Raw genomic sequence first — 17,094 nt, 5'->3', positions numbered from 1 at the left:
TAGAGTAATTCAGAAGGAAACATTGCTTAAATAAGTCATAGCTAAAAATTATGGTACTATCCAAAACTATATAGAAAAATAATAATCTATAATTTTCCTTAATGTCAGTTAGGGCCAAAATTAAAACCCATTTTTTTAAATTGAGGTGTAGTTAATTTACAATGTTGTGTTAGTTTCAGGTATATCACATAGTGATTCAATTATACTTATACATATTCTTTTTTTTTATTATAGGCTGTTACAAGGTACTGAATATAGTCCCCTGTGCTACACAGTAGGACCTTGTTATATACTTTATATATAATAGTATCTGCAAATCCCAAACTCCTAATTTATTAAAAAATATGGAATTTGCATGTAATCTTTGTGCAGGGACCCTGCTCATATCTGCATCTTTCCAATTTTATATATGTGCCTCTGAAGGAAGCACAAAACCCATTAGTTTTTAAGTTAAGTTAAATTTCTGGGAAAATGTGGTAGAAACAAAGCCAGATGTTGTAATTCTCCCAAAACCTAGTAAAATACATATTTCTACCACCCACAAAATATGTGTCATTAGGGCAATAACTATTTCCTCCAAAGGAATTAAGGAGTTATTTTTACTTCCCTACATGAACTATAATAGAAGGTATTCAAATAGCTATAGCTGATTAGAGAAAATTTCTCTTTATAGAAGAATTTCAGCCAATAAGTGTAGAAGGAATAAAAGAAAAGAATAATAGAAAATCACAATTTTGCAATGAGGAGAACTTGTACAATGCAGGGACCTGGCCGTCACCACCTAAATCCACTGATCATAATAGCATCACTAAAGTGGTAGATCCAGGCACTTGTACCCCTTGATGTGATGCAGGGTAAAGTAGACAGCACACCCCAGGTTCTTAGCAAACAAATAAACAAAAATGGAGGCTAAATTTAAATATTCAAATGTTTAAATATGAGTTTAAATTAACTGGAAATACAGAGAGAAAAGCATGAAAAATTTTACAATGAAAAATCTTTTAAAGTATCCATCATTATTTGGAGAACTACTGTGACTGTAACTTGACTAGATTATGGGATTTGTGGAGACATGTGGGAGCAGAAGAAGTGGCAGGTGGAAGCTGTGGTAAGCTCATGGAATTCCTTAAATGTTATATCAAAGAATCTGGATTTTATTCTCAGGCTAGCCTTTCCCAAAATGTGTTCTGGGATGTTGATATACATTCTTCACTATTAAAAGGGTGAGATGGGTATTTCATTTTTTAAATAAGTTTAGGGAACATTGTATTCTATATTCCTTTCAGTTGGCTGAATACCAGTATTTTGTATTCTGTATTCTGCTTTATTAGATCACTAAGAAATTCTCCACCAGAATAAAACAGACTTTTTAAAAAGTGCTTTGATGTTCAAAACTCTTCTTACTCCTGCTAAATTCCTAATTCTTTAGATCAGAATTGATACTCTCTAGCACAGCCTAAAATTGTGAATATTACACCATATAGACAGTAAATGAAATAAGGATAAGATAGACATGGTTTCAGATTCTGAGACCAGTTCCCTTGGGATTCACATCCAGACAACAGCATGGTTTAGATCTCAGCATAGAAAGTGAACAGGCTAACACAAAATGCAATCTGTTCTGGAGCACATTCAGGTCTGTAGTCACTAACTTTTCTTGGTAGCATTTCATAACTTTTATTATTACTGTTTTATTTTTCCTAAATTTGCATGATTATTTTTTCTTATTTATATATCACTGTTGATATGAATATCTTACAACTTGCATACACTTCAGACAAGAAATATTGAGTTTATGCCCCCTATGTGTGTGTCCCTAACATCTCTATGTTCTTAATATCCTGGAATAAAGCATCTTTGATTTGGAAAATTAATTCTTGAAAGTAGGCACTTTTAAGTATTTTATTAATAATCAAGGGAATTAGAACTTTGAACTGAAGACTTTAAAAAGAAACTCTAAAATATACAGATAGTGATTAATATATTCTATACTTTACATATTAACTAATCATGAAGCCAGAAGGCAATTCCTCTGAATGTTTTCTTATATATATCTTTGGAAGGGTCAAAAATATTTTCAACTATTTTTAATCTAATTAATTCATTTGCCAATAAGTGGATTTTATTTCAAAACAAACAGCCATGATATGTTTTCATGTGACAAAAGTTTATGTACCTCCATGCTTGATAAAATCACTGTGTGATAACAATGTACTGGAAATAAATGTCAACAATAAAATAAACACCTAATATAATTTTTTAATAATGAGAAGCTGAAAATAAATTGCAATATTTCAAATGTTCCAAATTACATTCTAAAAAACTTACATTGAAAAGCAACTAACAAAATCAAAATGAATAATGGACTTTCAGAATCTATCCTGTCCATGCTGTACATCTTAATGGCAAACTGAACTGCTGTAATATTCACTGTGCACCAAGTCAAGTGTCTGCAGGGTGGGGAGGGTATATCTCAAGCAGTAGAGTGTGTGCTTAGAATACGGGAGGTCCTGGGTTCAATCCTCAGTACCTCCTCTAAAAATAAATAAACTTAATTACCTCTCTTATCCCTACCAAATTAAAATAATTAAATAATATGATTTTTTTTAAAAAGTCAAGTATCTGCAACTTTAAACACTAATAAACTAGATCCAATTCTTCTCATCCTCTCTATAAGTTGATAGATGGCCCCATGTTTCTTTGACATGCCATGGTCTCCAAATTCACCTTAAAGAATAAAGGACATGGTTAAGTTAAACTCACTGTAAATTAAAGTTCTTTTAAATAAGCCACAGGAATAGGCTACAGTGCTCTCTCTGGAGGTCTCTTTTTATGTGGCCTTATGAATATCTATAAATCTTGGAAAAGGGAAGAATTCTACAATAACAAATTTTAGCAACAAAAACTAAGTGGGTAGGAGAGACCCAGAGAGCAATCCAACTGACTTTTATTTGGACATCATGGCAACAAAGTCATCTATTGATAATTTGAGCCATTTTTCTTCACTGTGACCTTGACATCACATAGTATTGTATAGGATGACAGCACATTGTTCTGTCCTGTGGAGTGCATTCCAGGTACTTTCCCAGTGCAAACTAAAAATTTTCATATGCCAAGTCAGCAAATGGGAATAAAGACATTAGAAGAGCATGATGTATGTCAATTACTTTTCAATGAAACTGGAAAATAAAAAGAGCATGTGTATAGTGCAAGTTTTGCTCCAAAGCTTAGATTTCTTAAAGCATATGATGTTTTGTAAGATAATCACATAAATTTTGAAAATTAGTTTCTATGATTTATAAAAATGAATAATTTATAATTAGAATAAAGTCACAAGGTGAGATTCCAAAAGGATGTCCACCTGCAAAATACATTCTGTATGCTATGCAATTTGCAAAAATTATTTTAAAAGATGTAAAGAATTTCATAGCTCAAAAGGTAGAGGAAAGAGTGGGGATAAGGAAATATGTTTTCTTGTAATTTTAAGAACAAAGTTATAATTAGAAAAAAGATCATTTGATGAAAATCCAACTCTAATTCTCATTCCAAGGCTTTAATAAAATACCTCAAATTTTATCCCCTGTTTTGCCTTCTCCTTGAATTTTTGATTGACAAATAATAAAACATATCATTGAGCAAACAACTAATATGATCAGTAATGATATCAGAACAAGAGTTTCATGAGCATGTGGACACAATGAAAGGGGACCAGAAATTCATGGAAACAACAGACACTTCTGCACTTTGAACTATTTCCTTCCAATGCCCTTTCCCTCTTTAAGACTAAAACTTAATTACCTATATTCAAATTAATGAAAAACAAAAACAATATCAAAAATTGTTCTGTATAAGCCTCATAGGAAAATCAATTAAGTCCTTAGAATGCAAATAGGTCAGAGTGCTTGTTCCCTGACTAACAGTCTGCTTAATTATGTGCATTACATAGTCACATTTTTGCTGTGCCCCTTGAGAAAATTTTTGAAATTTTTTAATTGCACATTTTAGAAAGATGAAGTAATACTTAAATGTATTCATTCCTAAGCAGTTACAAGAAACATTTTTAAAGGATGGTAAAAATGTATTTGAAATGACAATTGTGTAAAAATTATATTGCAAATTAGGCCTGAAACACATATAAATAGCAATAGAATGAGGCTAATCCTGAGGAAAAATTAAATATCTTAGTTACTATTAAGGTGATTATAAGGATGAGTAATTATAGACTAGGGAAAAACATTTTAAGGTTATCAAAGGCAATAATGTTTTAAATATTTTTGTAATTTTGAATAATTTTTAAAGCAATTGAGATCAAATTCTGAGTAGGTAGTTCACTGAAATAGAAAAAAAGAAAATTCATAAGTGATTATTTCTCACATATTCTAAAAATTCTAAAATGAAAAATATACAAACCAAATGAATATTTATGGGAGAGACAACACATTTTGAAATAAAAAATACAGTTCAGCAAAAACTAAGAAGGAAAGGAAAAGATAGAGTAGGGAAAAGCTAAAATACAGACTACTTCCACAATGTTTGGAATCCAACTGAACAGTGCAAATTACTTTTAAATTCATAACATTCACATATATATTTTGAAAATACATTTTTTAATGATTGATAGTGTAATCTTATTTTATGCTATTTATCTAAAATAATGGTATTTTCTTCCAAATATTACACTTTCAGAGTTTAACTATAAATGAAATTGATGCAGGTAAACAGATGTGGGGATGAGGAGTGTCATGTCCCAAGTCTCGGTTGAGCCCCTGTGGGTCCTTGGCTTCATGCAGGAAAGAATTCAAGGGCGAGCCACAGTTGAATGAAGGTAGATTTATTCAGAGAGATACACTGAAAGGCAAGAGAAAGGCCATGAATTGTGGGGGTTGGATGCTCAGATTAAAGGTAGTACACATTCCTTAGACAGAATGTGGGCTGGTCTCTGAAGAGGGAGGGAGAGAGAGGGGTGGCCTTGAGGCACATGTTGCTGGTTTTTATGGGCTTGATAGCTTCATATGCTACTAAGTGGAAGGACCAGCCTAAGGGGAAGGGGCTGGGATTCCCAGGGATTTGGCCATTTCCCACCCTTTGACCTTTTGTGGCTAGCCTTGGGACTGCCATGGTGCCTGTGGGCATGTTATTCACCACCTCTCTATTACAATGGGCATAGAATGAAGCTCAAGATCTGCCAGAAGTTAAATCTCTTCATCCTGAGCCCCAAGGCCTACTGGGGTTTGAATCTTTCACTATTTTGATGTAATTGCTATAGCATCCCTTGAATGGCTGTGCCCTGCCCCCTTCCATCCTGTCTCAAAATGACAAAATTATATAGTAGTAAATATTCTAAATCACAGAAAATAAATGCCCCAGTCCAAAGAGAGGAAAATGAGTTAAAGAAATGACTTGAATAGGTCTTGACTCCAACCATTTTTAATAAAGACTGAAAATGGAACATGGTAAGTCTAAGCTTTTGTTGAGTTGTATCATTGCTCTGTTATCTCAAATCCATTGTCTCTGTGTCAGTGTTAAGTGTGAGACAGCGGTTTAAGAGTCTGTCAATGAACGTATCTACAGGAATGCACTATCTGTGATTACACTGCAAAGCAGTTTTCCTCCTATATTTGGTCTCTGTTTTAGAAAAGCCTTTCATGGCTCATACTTTTCACTATAACTAAGGCTAAAGCATATTATTTTTAAGAATGTATTATTTTAAATGATTTCCTCAAGTTTTATTATCTTAAATTTCTTACACATAATAATTGTATTTCAAGTATATACAATAATGTATTTATCCTCAAAAACTGCATGCTAACCTATTTAACATTAAAAAGCTATGTTGTCTACAATTAACCTCAAAATATTTTATACCTCCTTCTGCATGTATGCATGCACACACACACACAGAGCAAATAAAGCAAACTTAACAACTATTGAATCTTCGAGGTGTGTGGGTATTGCTTGCATTATCCTATCAACTTTTCCATACTTTTGAAACTTATAATAACAAGTTGTAAAAAATTAAATTAGGCAAAGAGATGCTAATTCACAATAAAAAGTCTTAAGTCTAAAGTGTACTTGTCTGCTCAGATACCACAAAGGGATGATATATCTTATTTTCCATAGAATACAAGAAGAAAATAAAATTGGCATTGGACATGAGGAGAGATTCAATAAAACCAAAAAGCATGACATTGAATAAATGTTTTAGCTATAACAACAAAAAGAAGTTTTACATTTTTAACCTTGCGATTTTCCTCTAAAATAAAATAGAATAAAAAAAATCAAAATAATCTACTTTTTAAAATTTTAACAAAAATATTTTAAAATGAGAACCCAAATAATTTTTTAAATATTACAAATCTCATATAAGCATAATTCAAACATGTTCGAACAATTAAATTGAAGTTGTCTTCTGGGTTTTCATAAAAATTATAAAGATAGAAAAGTTTTTCTAAATAATCTTGTGCATAATTACTGTAAGAATAATTTACATTTTGCATCTCAGCATCCAAATAGGAGGCAATTGAATACAATGCTCAAGAGGATGAAATTTGGCTTTTCTCAGAATTGAGTTTTGGTCCTCACTCAGCCATTTCCTGGCTACATGAAAATAAGAAAACTACATAACCTTGTAATCCTCTACACTTGAAAATCACAGTAATATTAGCAGCTACCCTCATGGGGTCATTATGAGGATACAAAGAGTTAACACTTGCAATGTACTTAAATCAGGCCTGGTATGAGGTAAATGCTTTGTTGTATACATTAATTAATAAAATTAAAACTATGAAGAAAACCTAAGTTTCATATAGGCTCATCTATATCAAGGGAATCAAGAGTTGATGAGTAGGCATTAAAAATGCTCCCAAGAGCATTTTAACATTTGAAGAGTAGATGAATGCAAACTGAATCAAATAATTAACCATACCTGTGGTGTGTCCAAATTTTCCAAAGGGGTCCTGTGTGGTCAATTGTCCTATCAATTTGAAAGATATTTAAATCTTCATCATCTAAGGCAATGTCACCCCAAAACACAGCTAAAAGAGAAAAGATTAATTAGAAGGTAAATTACTTAAGAACAAAAATCAGTGCAAACAAAGCTAATAAGAGAAGTATTGCAAATATAAAGAACTGTAGTCCTTATAGACATATTTCAGAAAGTAAGGGTAACCAAACATAGTGCACCTGTTACAATGTAATATGAAAGGATATGACTCTTGTTTACTTTGATGTTTGAGGGGAGAAGGAGAAAGTCATTTCTTTGAATGGAATGGTCTCTGATTTATAGAGGATCCTAAGGAAAAAGAATTCAGCAATCATGGCTCATTTGCAAATAAGTGAAAATCTGATAGGAATGCCTGAATTCACAGTGCATGCCGGTGATCAGCAGCGGGTCAGGAAAGAGAAATAGAATTAACCTCTGAACCATGTGCTATTATAATTTTATAAAGTGAAGTGTAATTAAGACAAAGGACTATTATGCTGTTACAGCAAGTCATTCATCACATTTTTATAAGTTGTAACACTTTCTCTAAAGACCGCATTGACTCAGAATCTCTATTAAATGAATAAAAAACTACCAAAAGTAATATTCATATCAACTTTTTTTTAAGGTAATGACTAGGTGCTGGTGTTTGATTTTTAATGACAAATAAAACATCCCTATTTTCAGGAGCATCAAAATCATTACCCTGATCCTGGAAACACTCTGACTTTATCTTTTATAATCAGGAGTTTATGCTACTTAAAGCAAAGCTCTATGAACCACTGTGAATTTATTTAAAACCAGTATGTAAATTCTCTACTAAGGTCAGAAATGTACATTTGCGTAACAAAAAATGGCCTCCTTGTTTATTTGAGTCTAAAAGTAGATTAATCAATCTCTCTGTACTGCCAGATGTCAAAATATAATAACTTTAGGAAACATAACAAACTTAAAAGAGTAAATTAATCATGAAGTAGTAGAACATTGATGAATGCCTTGGAAATTCTGGGATACTTGTTTCTTGATACAGGTTACAAATTTTCTTTTAAAAGCTTTTGTTCAGATTTTTCTCTTGCAAAACCAAAACGGCAAGGAGGAATTTATATTAAAAATTTAAACTGGAAATTGACACAACATTGTAAACTAACTATAACTCAATAAAACAAAAATTTTTTTAAATTTAGAAAATGACAAAACTCATGCTTTTCAAATCACTGTCTTTTACTAAATTCAAATCTTAATACGTATGAATTTTAGCTATGAAGAACTAATTAATAGTTAGTTTATAAAAATTTAAACTTCAATCCTGAAAGCCATACAATGCTTTAGAATTTGAGCAAAAACTTATCGTATAAAATTGTATGCTTAGTTTAGTTCACTTATACAAAACTGATACGAAAAAATACTCAATAGAATCCTCACATCAACCCCTCCCTTCTGCCCCACCCTCAGTGAAAGGCCAGTCTGCAGAAGGAGAGCGATGCTTATCATCTTTCACTAGCACAGACTCTGGATGAGAGGCGTCCATAGGGCAGCTCACAGCACTGGCTGAGGAGTGGTCCTGATGCCTGACACTGAATCCACATGCTAACCAGCTTCATACACACGCAGCAGAACCTCTGAGTCTCCACCCGCCCTACAGCCAGTTGCCCTAAGAAGTAGATGGCCTATCCAAATAAAATGCTTTGCAATTATATAAAATGCTTGTTAGTTTTTATAAAAATAAATTTTGCGTTGCCTTTTTATTCAAGATTTTTCACTATGCTAAGGAAAATCAAAGTTTACTAGTTATTTAAATCTTCCATCATGTGTATTTATTATGCAAATCATTGTGAGTGCTGACTGGCAGTGAATCTCAGTCTGGCTCTTCCTTCCCTAGGGACAATTAGGGACACTGAATAAGTGCTTCTCTAATATTTATTTGCCCAGGAATCCCAGTGAATCTTGTTAAAATGCATGCTCTGATTTAGTAGTTCTGGGGAGATGCCTCAGATCTCCATTTTTAACAAGCTCTCAATATTACAATTAATTATCATTATCATTACCTTTATTAGTATTTTTTTAGTGAGAATAAATTTTACTCCTCTCTGAATCAGCTAGTTGATTTAAAAGCTTAGCACTCAACCAAATAAAATATAGTTTTCAGTACTACGTTTATATAATAAAAGTAGTAGTAAGAAGAAACTCTAATATGTTTTAGATTTTTATCTTCTTGAAGTGACTTTTTCCATGCAATAGGATTCATGCCTTGATGGATTATTTCAAACAAAGGTCAGCAGTCCAAGTCGATAAAACACTTCACAGAAGAAAAACATTACTCCTGGAAGAAGAGGTGGTTTAGCAGTCGGTTGTGGTTTTGTTTTAGGCGTGAGGAGGGGTGAGCTCGTGGTCCCACTACTCCACCAACTTGACTGGAAATGAACTTTTCTATATTGATGAACTTTTACAAAGTGAACACGCTTCTGTAACCATAGCCTAAATCCAAACCTGTCAAGTACTGTGAAGTCTCCTTGTGTCCTGTCCCAGTCAAATAATCTATTCACTCCAGAGTTAACTACTGTTCTGACTTTGTGATCAGTGGTTAGTTTGGCTTGTTTTTGAATTTAATAGAAACAGGATTATATATCTGCTCTCACCTTCCCCTGATGCCTTCATACAGCATTGTGTTTGTGAGATGTATACTACTTTGTGTGTGGCATTAGCTTTCTCATTTTCACTGAAGTTTAAGATACTATCATAAGAATATACTGCAGTTTATTTCTCTGTACTACTGCTGATGGACATTTGGGTTATGTGCAGTTTGGGGCTCCTTAAATAATGCTGCTATGGTAAATCTTGTACATAGCTTTCCCTGCACGTAGCACACATTTCTTTCTGTTAGTTGTATACCTCCGAGTGGAGTTACTTAGCTATTGGGTAGGTGTGTTTTCACCTTTTCTTAAAGGTGAAAATAGATACTTTCATCTCCTAGGGTGAGTTCTTTGGTCACAAGAGAAAAGGACTTTGTGAAAATGTTCCAGTTCCAGTAGCTTTTAATGGAAGCTTGTGGGGCCTTGCTGTCATTCACCAGCACAGAGTAGCATGTCACAATAGCCTTGTCATAAGACAAGTGTCACATCCATTTTCTTATGAGATCTACATAATAAGTAGGTCAGGCATCTTTATCCTCATCATTCAAGTGATGAGACTGAGATGAACCAACTTAGTGGCAGGGCTCTCACAAGAACCAGATGATGACAGCTAACAATTTTACCACCTGCTTACTGTGAGCTTGATATTGTGCAAGGTTCTTTACGTACTAGATTTCATTTACTCTTACAGGAGCTTCATGAGGTATAGTCTCCACTATCATCCCCATTTCATAGATAAGAAACCTAGGCTTAAAGAGGTTAAATAAATTGTTCAAGATCACATGGCCGTAACCCAGCAATGCAGTTGGATTGTGAGGTCTTTGAACTCCATGAAATATTTCTGTGAAAAGCCTGTCATCCATTCTTGTATCATTTGTTCATTTGTGTTTTCAACAGACAAGTTTTTGAGCCCCTCCTTGAACCCCATGCTCATCATGAAATCCACCTGCAGTGATCTCCTGGCCTTGTTTGAACTGCGTGTGCTAGTTGAGAGAAAGGGATGTGCTGTGGCTCACCCTAAACCCTGTCTACTTGACTGCTGAGTCTAGCATTCTCCCCTGGTCTGTGGTGATAGTTAGTATTTTTATGGGGCTAATTGGGCTCCCTTATCACTGCTGTTTGGGGCTACACTTGGGTCACTGAAGGGATTTTTCTACACATCTTGTGTCTTTGTTGGCATAACTGACACAATTTTAGTAATGTGAATTCTAAATAGAGATGTTTATGTTGGTTCTTAAAAGCTGAAAAGAAGTATACTTAAATTAAAGGCATAACAATAATTATAGGAGTGTCAGTAGTAGAAAGTTGAGTACGCGTATCCAAAAACCCTTTAGTAAACCATAGGATAAGTAATCCTAGCTGCTGTAACAAATAGTCCTTGAAATTTCAGTAGTTTAATATCATCAGCAATTTCTGTCTTTCTCACATCCTAATTCCGCATGTCTCAGTGGAGTTGGAGTGGGACTCTGCTCCACATAGTCATTTAGGGACCCAGGAGGCTTTCTGTCATCAACACATGGTTTTGAGGTCCTCCTGGCCTTTTCAGTCAATAAGGAAAGGAAATAGATGGTTAGCATGCTTCCTTTTAACTGCCTAATCACAGGAGTGTTACCTCCCTTCAGCCCACATTGTGTTGGCAAGAACCAGCACATCCAGCTAAACTAGGTCCAAGAGGGGTAGGAAGTGTGGTTTGCTTGTGTGCCCAGAAAGAAATGTAAATGCATTTGGTAGGTGTCTAGCCAGTCTTTACCAGAAACTCCCCTTCTATCAGCCAGATATCCTGTCTACTCTTCCTTGAACAAAGACCTACTCAGCCCCTCCCCAAAGCAAACAGCCCAGAGTCCCATTCAGAATGGTAAGGATTTCCAGGTGAAGCATGGTTCTCTTTGTCAGGTTTCGGTGTAGCTCCTCATTGTCTACTAATCAGTGAATTGAAAGCCAAGTCACTTCCTACTTCACCCCGTATATGACAGTGAATCTGCAAGAACACTCCTATCCAGAAAGGAAAGAGTAAGGAAGCTACTGCAATCAGTAACACAGAATTGAAAGCCACTGAAAGACCTAAGGAAGACCCCCTACCTTCAAGTTGGGCATTTTCCTTAATTAGGCCATTATTCTGCTCTTAAGGAGGAACTGCTTTATAAATGTGTTGTTCCATGGAGCTCCTGGTTCCAGTGGTCTTGTGTCCCTTCACCACTTGCTTCAACCGATGTGGGTTTTGGGGGGGAGGGGACGTCCATTGAGAATGCACTCTTCTCCACCCGCTTTCTGCCTGCAGTTAGGTGGTTCTAAGGCTGCCAGACAAGTCTCTAGCTTTTTTTTTTTTTAAGTAGAGTTGTGGTTTCTTTGTCATCACAGCTCCTTCAAAAAGTTTTTATGCTTCTGATATGTTTGGTTCCAGGCAGTCCCATGTGCCAGTAACTATGATTACAGAACATTAGTTTTTGTTGGTTTTTTTCTCAGTTTAATTGCAGCTGTCTGGTTATTATGAGGAGCAATAATCTTAAGTTTGAAGATGACACCTCTAATGTGATATTTGCCAAGGAACTGAGTCACTCTTCAACCAGGAGTTCTCATGAAATCCTGCTTTTTCACAGCATTTTTCAGTGCTGAATCTTACTGTTTGAGTCCAGAGGCAGAGAGTGAACCTAAGAGGCCCTGAGTTTCTAGACTCTGTTCCCTTGGATTCCTTCATTAAAGACCAGCCCATTCTGTCTTGAGCTCATCTGTTTCACATAGTATCTTGCCAGCAGTAGCCAGTAGTTGCCGGCACTTCAACACTCCCTGTCCTCTCCTGCCGTTCTCAGACTCTGCCGAGGGCCCCAGGCTCAGGCGCCAGTGGTCGGCCTTGTGAACCACTGTAGGTGACAGCTTAGCAAATGTTTTGTCACTTTTCATAAAATGTGAGTTTGCCCCTCTCCAGCCTCTACATCAGTTTCCTTGCCACCCAGAACCTGACCACTAAGCCCATGACACGAATTTTAACTTCTGGTCACCGTCACCTCACATTCTAAGGGACAGAACTGGTGATGGCCCCGTGTAGACTGGAGGCCGAGTGGAGTGCGGTTCGGCTGGTGAGGGGCAATGCATGGGCATCAGTGTTAGTGAGTGGCCGGCGCCACGAAGAAGGAAGGGCGCTTAGGTTTTCTGACCATCCCAGCTACTTCTCACAGTTATTTCTAGCAATTGTTGAGAAGCCAATCTACCTCATTGAATCGGTAGCCTCTTAAATTTTTTGTAATCTTATTTTATAAATTACAAAATGAAGTGACCTCATTGACCATGATTAAGGTGATTTGAAAATGACAATATCTGTATTTTTGGAGCTCCCATAATATGCTGATGTTCACCCACATTTATAACATTTCCTTAAGGGGTATTTCTCATATTTTAAAAATGTAATGTTCTGAAATGTTACATTGCATTGAAGTATTTTAAGCCACAGGAATGATTTCATTTAAAAATCCTAGTGATTTTGTTTTAAGATTTTCTTACACTGTGATGAAATTCATGCATTTTAATATTTATATTTTATGCTTCATTGATGTAAATTATGGTTGCTTCTTTAGTTTCTACTGGAAATGTATGACATGTTTTTCCTGCCTCAAATGTATGTTGACTTTATAATATGGATAAAAGATATATTACAAAAGGGTCATTTAGATTCATTTTTTATTTTTCTTAAACAAAAGCAATCTCAGTCTTATTTGGTTTGACTTTCCTTTGAAGTAGGTCTTCAAGTCAACCATGAAATCCCTAATATTATACTGTATTAAAATTATTATCTGAAGTTTAAAACAATTATGTGACACTATGTGAGTATATTCTGTTAACCAGAATTGTAATATATTTAACATTAATGACCTAATTTGAGAGTTACAGGTATTAAATATATTTAATAGTATTATATATGTTAATAATTAAATGTGTTTTCTTGTATATCATGTGTAAACATATATGTTAATTTTGAGGAGTCATACAGGGTTCATCCTCTGTGTCCTGTTTTGTTTTATAGCTATAAGAAACTGGCTGAGAATAAAGAAGCTGAATTTGTTAACCCTTCACCCCTTAAGATGAATCCAAATGTTATGTCTCAAGAAGCACAAAATGTGAATCAATTTTTGGACAAAAATGAAGAGCATATAGTGTTACAAAAGTCAACAAATGAAGGTACAGAAAATAACTGTCCAAGAGTAAATACTGTGGAAGAACAAATAGATAAAATGTACCTTTATATTTTGAAGAAAAAAAATCTGTTAGTCCTTGATAATTACCCGAGGATGACAAAATACATAAGGTAAGTGTTTATAGTTTATATTGAATTGACATAGTGATAAAAGAAGTTACATAAATACTGCTGATAGGTATGTACTTCGTGAGCCAGCGGGACTGATTACAGACTAAACTCCACGTGGATCCTGGGTATCTGTGAGCAGTAGCTGTTACAACATCCTGTTTTCCCCAGATTTTAAAATGCCACTGTAGCATTAACTTTCATTTAGAAGCCATTCTTTACATTTTTTATTTTTTAAATAAACATAGTCCAGAATTTGAGTACATAAGAAAATTTTTATTCTAGTGCTTTTTATTCAATCTTAACCCTATGTGTTTTGCAAAAGGTGAGTTGGCATTTCATATAAATGCTGTTAGCGACTGTTGAGAAACTTATACTTCACTGTTCCTTGTTTCTGTGTTCTTGATTTATTCTGATTTATAGTCTCTGTGACCCCAGTATTGCATTTTTATTTTACGGTTTTGATCTATGTGTTTACCATAAACTAACCATAAACTACCTTCAGTTCCTTGTGGAATAAGGCAGGGTGCTAATCAGCTTTTACCTTGAGAAAGCTGGAGAAAAAAATATAAGACTTTAAGTCATTTCAGCTGTGCTATTCACCACTCTCCTCCATGTTCATTCTTGTAATTACATGTCTTGCTGTCTGGCAAGCCTATTTTGTTTTATTATTTTGCTTTTTTTTACTCCTTCAGAATACTAAAATTCTGATGAATTAGGCTTGGAGAAATTGAATATCATTGCTTGCCTTCTACAAACCGTGTTCTTCAGTAATCACTAAGGTTTTGCCATCTGTTAAATCATATTTACAACTGTCACTGATGTTTAAGTACTGAAGAGTTTGTACTTGTGCACAGACTTTTAGATCTCGACTGATTTCTGGAGAAGCAGGGGCTGGGACTGGTACACAGCTACCACACAGGAAGGACAGAAGTGCCCTTCCTTGTTTAAAAGAACACCCCAGAGTGGATTATATGCATCAGTGAGGAGCTCAGACTATGGCAAACCCAGCTCACCATTCAAGACATTTTCTACTCTTGAAAAGAGAACTTCAAAGAGCATTATGAAAAGCAAAATCTTGAGATCCATCCCTGCCTCAAATCAAGCTAGGAAAAAAGGTAATTATACACACTTTTCATAATAAAATTCTGTACATATAATGTATTATTTTGTTTTCCTTATTCTCTACTTTCCCTGTTTCCTTCTTTCCTTCTGTGAACTTTCCTTATTTGTAGAAAAAAATTAATCTTAAGTTTAATTGGTGCTATATTCCATCTCTGAAAGATAGATTCAGTTTAGTTCAGTTCAGGTTTTTTTTTTTTTTTAATCATTAGTTCTAGGTTTTCCTGAATGAGACCCAGAAAGTATGGGAGGTGAATATGAGATTGGAGAGTCAAACCCCTCCTCATCTGGTTGGCTTTGTAATATCCAAAATGTTTGCCAGAAAAGAGCTATCAATTCAGAATGCAAAGGGCAACATGCAAATGAAGGTGGATACAGAGAGAAATATCCGGATGTGAGTTTGATCTAGTGTTGGGGAGTCCGGATGTTTTATCAATCACCTGGGTGCGTTTATACATCCCAGTGCCTCTCAGTTATTTCCTGGTGTAATCATCCATTTTGGCGGGATGAAAGGGCAATTTCCCACGTAGGAGCCCACGGCACTATTAATAGGAATAGAAATACTCAAGTCAGACCAGTGTTCCTGCTGCCTTTAGACTCTGGTGGGGCCGGGAGGGCAGTAGAGCCAGATGTGCTTCATGTTTTCCTTTGTGATTCAGCCAAATAGGTGACCTAGGCCATCACTGCTGCCTGCTGTGACGGAGGAGAGCTAGCCTCACTGGGAAACTCACTTCCAGCTTAAAGTGTCTCCCCTGCCTTTCCCTGCAGCGATCCATCCCAGGACCACGTGGACTCTATTAGAATTCTTTCAGCAGTGAAGCCTCTCCTCTCCTGTCTGTGTGGCTGTGCGTCCACTGCAGCAGCCTGCGCATGTCAGTTGTAGGGCTTGTCTCTGTCCGCGTGCAGGAGAGCAGCCGGGGTGGTGGCTGTTCTGTGCACAAGGGAATCAGATTCTGCTGGCTTGGTGCAGCATCCTTTCCTCCTGGTCTTAACGTGGAGACCTCAGATCCCTTCCCCTAACAGGCGCCTTGTGTTCTCTTACTTACTCTTCCTTTTCTGTGGAGCACCTGCTTGTGCGGCTGTCATCTAGTCATTGTTGTTAGTAACTAACCCTCTGCTGGATCTAGTGCTTAATGATGTTAAGAAAAATATTCAGAACGTTTCCCAAATTTTAGAATCATCAAGAGGAGTGTAGAGGTTTTATTCATTAATGTTTTAGGAGTATTCATCCTGTCTGTACCTTTGAGAGCAAGAGAATGAAATTTTGTTTTTAATATTATTTACTCTATTATATTTATTTTAGATAAACAAACTCCCAACATTTCTGAAGTTTACTTTATCCAAATTCATTCATATAACATGTGTTTTTGGGCACCGACCTGGGTCTAGGCACTGTTGGACGCCCTCTAGGTACGTTGGTAAACAAGGCAGCGCCACGTCCCCTCCCCCATCTCGTGGAGTTGTCATCTGATGAGGAGGGACAGACACTTAACAACAAGGATACAAATCAGTAAATGATGTTACATGCTAAGGAGAAATAGAAAGCAGAGCAAGAGTGTCAGTGGAGTCCAGCAGGTCACCACTTGAAATAAGATAGCGTCGGCCTCAGTGAGAGAGCCCTTTGAACGAAGACTTGTAGGAGTAATTGGGATTAGCTGTGTGGGTGTGTGTGGGAAGCATATTCCAGAAAAATGAAACAGTCAGTCCAAAAGTCCCAAAGAGGGAGGAATGCCTGGCATTTTGGGGGTCAACATAGAAGCCCACATGGCTGGGGCAGAGTGGGCAGAGAGGGGAGGGGGAGGGGAGATCGGGCATCACAGGGACAGGCACGGTCGGCTTTTCTAGGGCATTAAGCAGCCTTGGGCTTTCATTCAGTGTGGAAAGGTGAGCACCTGGGAAGTTGTGAGCATGGCAGTGACTTCACCTGATGTATCCTTTAGATAGATTTCTCGGGCTGATGCCATTGAATATATGCTCACAAATATAGACACACACCATAGAGGCATAGGAAGAAGCACAGAGACCAGTTAAAAGAGGATTTGAGGAATCCGGGCTGGGAGTGATGG

At 36.0% G+C, this 17,094-nt stretch overlaps 1 non-coding gene across 1 annotated transcript; it reads right to left on the bottom strand.

Moving 5' to 3' along the window:
• Nucleotides 1-327: 327 nt before the first annotated feature.
• On the bottom strand, nucleotides 328-429 carry LOC116279752 (U6 spliceosomal RNA). Its single transcript, XR_004189058.1, has one exon. It is a non-coding gene; the product is annotated as a U6 spliceosomal RNA (small nuclear RNA).
• Nucleotides 430-17,094: the final 16,665 nt, after the last annotated feature.

The sequence above is a fragment of the Vicugna pacos genome, chromosome 31, assembly GCF_048564905.1.
Source record: "Vicugna pacos chromosome 31, VicPac4, whole genome shotgun sequence".
Classification (NCBI taxonomy): Eukaryota; Metazoa; Chordata; class Mammalia; order Artiodactyla; family Camelidae; genus Vicugna; species Vicugna pacos.
This window is presented reverse-complemented; position numbering and strand designations above follow the sequence as displayed.